This window comes from Scyliorhinus torazame, chromosome 8, assembly GCF_047496885.1.
Source record: "Scyliorhinus torazame isolate Kashiwa2021f chromosome 8, sScyTor2.1, whole genome shotgun sequence".
NCBI lineage: Eukaryota > Metazoa > Chordata > Chondrichthyes > Carcharhiniformes > Scyliorhinidae > Scyliorhinus > Scyliorhinus torazame.
In genome coordinates, this window is record NC_092714.1 from 39,429,420 (window position 1) to 39,439,245 (window position 9,826).

At 46.9% G+C, this 9,826-nt stretch overlaps 1 protein-coding gene across 1 annotated transcript in view; it reads right to left on the minus strand.

The window, feature by feature from the left end:
- LOC140427772 (exosomal polycystin-1-interacting protein-like) overlaps positions 1–8,030 on the minus strand; it is a 96,988-nt gene extending 88,958 nt beyond the window's left edge. Inside the window, exon 1 of the mRNA XM_072513410.1 lies at positions 7,702–8,030. The gene's annotated coding sequence lies outside the window, so the exon portion shown is untranslated. The remainder of the gene's footprint in view (positions 1–7,701) is intronic.
- Between the last annotated feature and the right edge of the window lie 1,796 nt (positions 8,031–9,826).

Sequence of the window (9,826 nt, forward strand, 5' to 3'; positions counted from 1 at the left end):
TCAGTTATCAGTTGCATTGTTGGACACACCCGTCTCCATCAAGGACGGTCACCTCAACACTTCGCTTTACCGCAAGCCCACGGATATCCTTACAATGCTCCACTTCTCCAGCTTCCACCCTAAACACATTAAAGAAGCCATCCCCTATGGACAAGCTCTCCGTATACACAGGATCTGCTCAGACGAGGAGGAGCGTAACAGAGATCTACAGACGTTGAAAGATGCCCTCGTGCGAATGGGATATGACGCACGACTCATCGATCGACATTTCCAACGCGCCACAGCAAAAAACCGCACCGACCTCCTCAGAAGAAAAAATGGGACACAACCGACAGAATACCCTTCGTCGTCCAGTACTTTCCCGGAGCGGAGAAAGTACGACATCTTCTTCACAGCCTTCAACACGTCATCGATGAAGATGAACATCTTGCCAAGGTCATCCCTACACCCCCACTACTTGCCTTCAAACAACCGCGCAACCTCAAACAAACCATTGTTTGCAGCAAACTACACAGCATTCAAAACAGTGACCATGACACCACACAACCCTGCCATGGCAATCTCTGCAAGACGTGCCAGATCATCGACATGGATACCAGCATTACACATGAGAACACTACCCACCAGGTACGCGGTACATACTCGAGCGACTCGGCCAACGTTGCCTATCTCATACGCTGCAGGAAAGGATATCCTGAAGCGTGGTACATTGGCGAGACCATGCAGATGCTGGGACAACGAATGAACGGACATCACGCGACAATCACCAGACAGGAATGTTCCCTTCCAGTCGGGGAACACTTCAGCAGTCAAGGGCATTCAGCCTCTGATCTCCGGGTAAGTGTTCTCCAAAGCGGCCTTCAGGACGCGCGACAACGCAGAATCGCCGAGCAGAAACTTATAGCCAAGTTCCGCACACATGAGTGCTGCCTCAACCGGGACCTGGGATTCATGTCGCATTACATTCATCCCCCACCATCTGGCCTGCGTAATCCTACCAACTGTCCTGGCTTGAGACAATTCACACCTCTTTAACCTGGGGTTACCCCATCTCTGGATCTGTAAAGATTTAATCATCTGCTAATGCTCGCATTCCAAGCATTGTCTGGCATCTTTGAATTTGTCTATATATATGTTTCTGGAACAAACCTCTTCATTCACCTGAGGAAGGAGCAGCGCTCCAAAAGCTAGTGATATCGAAACAAACCTGTTGGACTTTAACCTGGTGTTGTAAGACGTCTTACTCTACTATTTATAGAGACACTTCATTAAGTACTGTGGGGTGTAGCTTATCAGGCCCTGGGGATTTATCAGCGTTCAATCCCATCAATTTCCCCAACACATGTTCTCTACTAATATTGATCTTCAGTTCCTCACTCTCACTGAACCCTGCATTCTCCAACATTTCTGGTATCTGATTGTCCAGAAGATGGCGCTGGAGCGAGGTGACTCTCTGCGAACTCTCCCGAACAGATCGACTTTTTATTTAACTTATACTCGTTCTAATCTTTTACAATTTAATTCTAAAACTAACATTATTACTAATCTCTCTCTTTTATCTTTTCTTGCAGGCTTGAACATCCTCCGACGCCCGTGGAGACCTTTTAACCCGGCCTGACTTGACCTCCGCGACCTGGAAGTTAATTGGGCCCAAACCTGAAGTGAAGCCCTGACCTTGATTTGGAGCTGACCCGATCCTTGGAGCTCCTAATCTGGCCTAACAACCGACGCCAGCCCCCGGATCGCCCGGCCCGGTCCCCGGAGCTCCCGACCCAACCCCCGACGACGAGACCCGGCCCAAATCAACCCCTAGAGACCCGCCCAGTGACCCGACCCTGCGAGGCCTGCCCAGAAAACTGACCTACCTGGAGATGGAAGAAAGAAAAATCCATGTGGAGGCCCGACCGGACCTACTTCAAGACCCGATCCCAGGAGCGCCCAGGGAGGGAACAGACCAAAGGACTCAGCCCAACATGCCTCAGGAAGCTCCTGCCCACAACCAGGACCCCCAAAATGGCAGAGACCCCGCGTGAGGACACGAACGCGCTGCAAGGTATTCACGTGCCCGCAGAACACCGGGACCCATCCGGATCGCAAACATGCCCCCCTAGCAACCCCTCTTCCTCAACCAGCACCCAGGACCCTGCCAGACGTGACCCCGGAAACATAACCAGTGCCCTGGTCTCCACCAGCACCCTGGACCCTGCCAGACGCAACAACCTACCTTCCACAAGGTCAGACTTCTCCCATCAGATCCCAGGATCATCCAGCCGCAGCCGCCGACCGAGGAAGCGAGGGAAACGCAGTGGTCTGCAGGTTAGACTGAAGCAACGTGATTTCAAGACCCCTCTCCCCAGCATACTCCTGGTAAATGTCCAAGCAATCGAAAACAAGCTTGATGAACTTAACACCAGACTTACCTCTCAGAGGGAAGTAAGAGACTGCTGTGTGCTCTGTTTCACAGAGACATGGCTCACCCCCGCCTCACCGGACTGTGCCATACAACCTGAAGGCTTCTCAATTCACCGGGCGGACCGCACCATGTCATCAGCAAAGTGAAGGATGGAGGGGTATGCCTCCTCATCAACTCCTCCTGGTGCTTGGATGTGGCGACCCTGGCGACCTACTGCTGCCCGGACCTGGAATACCTGACCGTGAAGTGCCGCCCATACTATCTTCCACATGAGTTCACTTCAGCCATTATCACAGTGGTCTACATCCCACCCCAGGCAGAAGTCAGGAAGGCCCTGGACGAACTGTACACAGTTATAAACAACTACGAAACAGAACATCCGGAGGCCTTGTTCATTGTGGCCAGGGACTTCAACAAGGCCAACCTCAAGAGTGTACTGCCAAAATTCCACCAGCACATCTCCTGTCCCACCAGGGCAACAACACTCTTCACCACTGCTACTCAAAAATCAAGGGCGTCTACCGTTCCATCCCCCGACCGCACTTTGGGAAATCAGACCATAAGATGATGCTCCTTCTCCCGGCATACAAGCAGAAACTCAAGCGGGAGAATCCAGCTAAGAAGGTTGTGCAGTGCTGGTCCGAGAAAACAGAAGAGCTCTTATGTGACTGCTTAGAGACAGTGGACTGGTCCATATTTAAGAACTCAGCGACCAACTTCAATGAGTATGCCACCACCGTCACAGACTTCATCAGCAAATGTGTGGACGACTGCGTGCCAAAGAAAGCAGTACGTACGTTCCCCAACCGGAAACCATGGCTCAATCACGAGATTGACTCCCTACTGAAGGATAGATCTGAGGCGTTCAAGTCAGATGACCCTGACCTATACAAGAAATCCAGGTACGACCTCCGCAAAGCCATCCGAGATGTCAAGAGAGAATATCAAACCAAGCTAGAGTCACAGACAGACTCTTGGCGATTGTGGCAAGGACTAAACAACATAACGGGCTACAAAGCGAAGCCGAGCAGCATCTCCGGCAGCAGCGCACCCCTCCCGATGAACTCAATGCATTCTATGATCGGTTCGAGCAGGTAACCAACAATCCGCTGTCGAGTGCCCCAGCAGTCCAGCACTCAGCCATGCCCACCATCACAGCGTCCGAAGTCAGATCGGCCTTCCTGAAAGTGAACCCTCGGAAGGCGATGGGAAGTGAACCCTCAGACGTTCTCAATACCGGGGCCCCGCAAGGCTGCATACTTAGCCCCCTACTCTACTCCCTGTACACACACGACTGCGTGGCAAAATTTGGTTCCAACTCCATCTACAAGTTTGCTGACGATACAACCATAGTGGGCCGGATCTCGAACAACGACGAGTCAGAATACAGGAGGGAGATAGAGAACATAGTGGAGTGGTGCAGCGACAACAATCTCTCCCTCAATGCTGGTCATTGACTTCAGGAAGCAAAGTACTGTACACACCCCTGTCAGCATCAACGTGGTCGAGGTGGAGATGGTTAGCAGTTTCAAATTCCTTGGGGTGCACATCGCCAAAAATCTGTCCTGGTCCACCCACATCGACGCTACCACAAAGAAAGCACAACAGCGCCTATACTTCCTCAGGAAACTAAGGAAATTCGGCATGTCCACATTAACCCTTACCAACTTTTACAGATGCACCATAGAAAGCATCCTACCTGGCTGTATCACAGCCTGGTATGGCAACTGCTCGGACCAGGACCGCAAGAAACTTCAGAGAATCGTGAACACCCCCAGTCCATCACACAAACCTGCCTCCCATCCATTGACTCCATCTACACCTCCCGTTGCCTGGGGAAATCGGGCAGCATAATCAAAGATCCCTCCCACCCGGCTTACTCACTCTTCCAACTTCTCCCATCGGGCAGGAGATACAGAAGTCTGAGAACACGCACGAACAGACTCAAAAACAGCTTCTTCCCCGCTGTTACCAGACTCCTAAATGACCCTCTTATGGACTAACCTCATTAACACTACACCCTGTATGCTTCATCCGATGCCGGTGCTTATGTAGTTACATTGTGTACCTTGTGTTGCCCTATTATGTATTTTCTTTTATTCCCTTTTCTTCCCATGTACTTAATGATCTGTTGAGCTGCTCGCAGAAAAATACTTTTCACTGTACCTTGGTACACGTGACAATAAACAAATCCAATCCAATCCAATTTGTGTCCTCATTTGTGAAGACGGGACCAAAGTATGTGTTTACTTGCTCAGTCATTTCTTTGTCTCTTATTATACATTCCACTGTTTCTGACAGTAGGGAACCTACATTTTTCATGGTAACTTCATCGCAGTGTTAATGTAAACCTACTTGTGACAATAAAGATTATTATTATTGTCTCTTTCTCTTCACGAATCTGTAGAAACTTTCACAGCTATTTTTTTATTTTCCCCGCAAGCTTACTCTCATACTCTATTTTCCCCTTCTTAATCAATTCTTTGTTCCTTCTTTGCTGAGTTCTACACTGCGTCTAATCCTCAGATCTCTTGTATTTCTTTGCCAATCTGAATGCTTCTTCTTTGGGTCAAATACTATCTCTAATTTCCTTGTCAGCCACGGATTGGCCACCTTTCTCATTTTACTTCTGTGCCAGACAGGAATAAACAATTGTTCCAGTTCGCCCATGCGCCTCTTGCATCTTTGCCATTGCCTATCCACTGTCATCCCTTTAAGTAACATCTCCCAAACCATCATCGCAAACTTGCGCCTCATACCATTGTAGTTTCCTTTGTTAAGATTCAGGACCTTAGTCTCAGAATCAGGTACGACACTCTCCATCTTGATGAAAGATTCTCTCATATTATGATGTAACATCCCATCCAAAGGACAGCATCTCCCACAGTACAGCACTTCCTCAGTACTGCACTGGAGTTTTGGCTGAGATTATGTGCTGAAGTCTGTGGAGTGCGATGCAAACTAACAAACCTCCGAATCAGAGGCAAGAGTTGTACTTGCAGGTTGATAATCACAGTAATGAATCAGTATTATTTCCGTGTTGTTGAAGGCAGATTTAGAAAGAAGGTTTTAGACAAAGGTACCCTGGCTTAGATGCCTGTATAAGCCAATTTGTAGGAATAGATAATGTATAAATTATGTGTATGAATTTTATAACCTAAGAATTACTAATATCAGAAAGGACAGACATACAGTTAAAAGAAATGACACAAAACGGCTGTTAGCTGAACTAGCCGCATTCCTGAACAACAATTAGCTGGGTAAGTTGCAAACTGGTATAAACAACATTAATAATTACAGACAGCAGAAATGGTCAGGTAGATAATGATGAATGATATTAATGTCACGAATGGTAAACAGACAAATAGGATTAAGGGAGGAAATCACAAACAAGTGATAGCAGGGTCCACAGAACAAGGAGCATTGTAGATCCTTGCAGGCTCAAGGTCACCAGATAGAGACAGAAAAGAGAATTCTAACAGTTAGCATGAGGTCAGGGGCTGATCCTGTACCAACCCATTTTACGTAATGTCAAATTTCATTAGATATATAACTAATGCATGTAATCTATAATCGGTATTATTGGACAAGGTCCAATCAAAATGGTAGCTGTTTTGAAAAATGTTTAAGAATGGATGTTTTAGGGCAGCACGGTGGCGCAGTGGGTTAGCCTTGCTGCCTCACGGCGCCGAGGTCCCAGGTTCCTTCCAGGCTCTGGGTCACTGTCTGTGTGGAGTTTGCACATCTCCCTGTGTTTGCGTGGGTTTCGCCCCCACAATCCAAAAATGTGCAGGTTAGGTAGATTGGCCACACTAAATTGCCCCTTAATTGGAAAAAATGAATTGGGTACTCTAAATTTTATTTTAAAAAAAAGAATGGATGTTTTTCTTTTGTTCAGTGGAGAGACGGTCTGGGTCTTTAACAGACGCTATCTCCCCTCCGGTGTCAATAAACCATTTGATGCGACGGCCAGCCCTGAGCGTTGAGTGATTTCTTCGAGATTCTCTCCCGTTAACCCGTGCCATTGAATATTTATGCCAGGGGAGTAGATTCTAATCTTCGGTGGCCAACTGGCAGAGTGGATTGGTCACAAAACGGTGCCAACATCAAAAAGGCCCAAGTCATTTTGATGTCAGGGAGACTCATCGGAATTGAACTGGCAAGCATAGGATCACTCTTACCATTTGGGGAGGATGTGCACTGTTTACACTCTGACCAGATTTCCTGAATTTTAACTCAAGTTATTTATACCTGGGTGGCCTGAATGATATTAGTGAAGCAGTTTGGCTGTTACAACAATGCAGAAGCTTTCCTAGGTTTCTGAGCTGCTAGGCCAGTACCAGAACTACAAGGCTACCATACCCAATTAAAGTGGCTTTGAGAAGCAACAGATATTGACGGGGATTATCCTAGCAGGATTGTATGGGTGCTCTTCATGTACAAACACTCAGTATACAGGTCTTTCCCCAATTTTCTATATTTGACTGACCATTTATAAATAAGTTGCACTGAATAGAGCTACGGTGCAAGATATTAGCTACTCTTTTGGTTACACAGATGAACTTGGGTACTGTGGTTTGGCTCAGGTGCCAGGTGAATTATTTATTGTACATTAAAAAATTAGCAAGTTGGAACTGAGTCTGAGAGTGTGGTTAAGAAAGAATAAAGGTTAACTGGCATTCAGGACGGCATGGTAGCACAGTGGTTAGCATTGTTGCTTCACAGCTCCAGGGTCGTAGGTTCGATTCCCTGCTTGGGCCACTGTCTGTGTCGAGTCTGCACTTTCTCCCCATGTCTGCATGGGTTTCTTCCGGGTGCTCACACAGTCCAAAAGATATGCAGGTTAGGTGGATTGGCCTTGCTAAATTGCCCTTAGGTTCCCAAAAGGTTAGGTGGGGTTACTGGGTTACGGGGATAGGGTGGCGGTGTGGGTTTAAGTATGGTGCTCTTGCCAAGGGCCGCTGCAGACTCGATGGGCCGAATGGCCTCCTTCTGTACTGTAAATTCTATGATTCATAGGGCATCTCACTGTGTTTCAAGACATTTAATTATTTTGGAAATGTTGCCACCCTCAGTCTGTGGCTAACAAGTCAGCAAAGTCTTGCAAATGAGATAAATGCTGAGTAGATATACCACAAATATAAAATTCAATGTGGACTTTAGAGCAAGGGTCCAAATTGGCTGTGGAGTGAAGCGAAACGCGACTCCGTGGATGGGGGTAGGGCACACAACTTAACTTGGAATGTAAATCTTGTGCTGCTTCCAAACCAAGCAGGTTATAAACTCACCTAACCTCAGTGAGGATCCTCCCTATTCCACTTCCCAAACATTTCCATCTTTTACTGGTGGCAGCGTGCTCTGCCCTCGCCACCCGTGCTGTATCAATGGCCGCACACAGCTGTCTCCCGGGTTGGAATGTTCCAGTTCAAAGCAGGCAATGTAAACACAGTTCTGACTGATTGGAGCCCAGATTGTAGACACAAGGTTCAGACTTGGTAGCTTCTGTGAAGATGCACGTCAAGACTGCTGGTCAGTTAATTGGCCTCTCATGATTTCACTTAATTTTAACTACTTCTTGTCAATCTGCTGTCAGCCAGGAATTAATCATCTGACTGCTGTTAAAGTGAGCATTTCTTGGTGCTGCTTTGGTTTAATTTTCTCCTGTCAATGGAAGAAGGCGGAAAAAAGTTTGTAAACAGGAAGTTTTGTCATGCTGAAACATATATTCCACTCGTAGACTGGGTGCGAGGCTGACAGATGTAGGCGAAATGCTAGCCGGGGTGTTCTATTACACAGGATGTTCTTGGCACATCCATTAAGCGTGGTGGAGCAACATTAGATTAAACATCTCAACATGAAAATTTCAGATTTCTTTGACTGCAAACCATATTTGAACCAACTTTACCTGGTGTGGTCCCTTGAGCGGGCCTGGTGTTTTTAATTTATGAGATGAACAATGACAAAGACTGACACTGCAGTGCAAGCTTTAGGAACAAAGACGTCATTTTGAAATGGTTTAATTCTGTTTGGTTTTGCTTCGTGCAACAATGCTAGCTAACCGATCAAATGACTTCCCTCTTAGCAGATGCTTCAGGTGTTGTGTCTCTTCTTTATGGGCATCAAATTTGGCTTGTAAAAGAGGTGTACGGGGAACAATTTTAGTCGTTGCAAATACGTTTTTCTACAATCTTCATAAAGATTGTAAGAATATGAGTATGAAATGAGAGAGGTCGTTTGTTCTGTCTGTCATGATATCCAGACACACACATAATGATATACAGGCAGACGCAGACAAGCAGCTAATGGGCACAGAGAACAGGACATGACCAATAAGCAGGCAGGACACTCAGGGTGGGATCTGACTATAAAAGACACGAGGCACTCACACTCCGTCTCTTTCCATGATGAACATCTGGAGAGTCAGTCAAGGGTGTTGTTACAATCTCACACCCCCACCACGTGGCTAAGAGCTAGTCTGGTTCAGTCAGACAGAGTAACCACACTTAAGTTAGCAGAGAGTCGAACTCACAGAGAACTGTGATAACTGTGCTATTAGTTCAATAAACCTGATTGAACTAACTTCAAGGTCTGGAGTATCTTTTTGATCTGAGCTGCATCCAGTTGCAGCCAGTACTTAACACGACATGATACCAGGAGACTACTAATTTAAGGTGGCTTACCCCAGCCCGTTTTGTGACGACCAGCAAATGTATCCCGGCACTATGGAGAAGATTCAGGTTCCTCAGCAGCTCAGGAACTCCGGCAATCTCAGTGCCAACTGGCGGACATTCAAGCAAAAGTTTCTGCTGTACATCGCAGCCTCAGACCTCGAGGGTGCGTTTAATGCAAGAAAGATTGCGCTTCTCCTCTCAACAGTGGATGATCAAGCCATCGAACTCTTCAACTCGTTTAACTTCACCGAAGGCCAGGACAAGACAAAGTCTCAGACCATCCTGGACAAGTTCGATAGTCACTGTGAAGTGGGCGCCAAAGAAATCTTCGAGCGCTACATATTCAAACAACGTCTTCAAGGTAAAGAGGAATCTTTCAATGTCTTCTTAACTAACCTCCGCCTGCTAGCGCTGTCCTGCAACTTTGGTGATATTGCTGATTCAATGATCAGAGACCAAGTCGTGTTTGGAGTTCACTCTGATCCTCAGAGAGAGCAGCTCTTAAAAATCAAGCATATGCGTGCTCGAACTGCGGCAATCCCCACTTAAAGGGACACTGCCCTGCAAGAGGCAGGCGATGTTTAAACTGCGGGAAGCCTGGACACTATGCAGCCTTGTGCAGGTCTGCACCACCAGTCAGGGGCCAACGCTCCCAATTCTATTCTTTTCACAGTTTATGCACAATCAACTTTGTAATTCATAACAAGCAACTATGGTTCTTTTACCGAGGTTAATGGTGCTG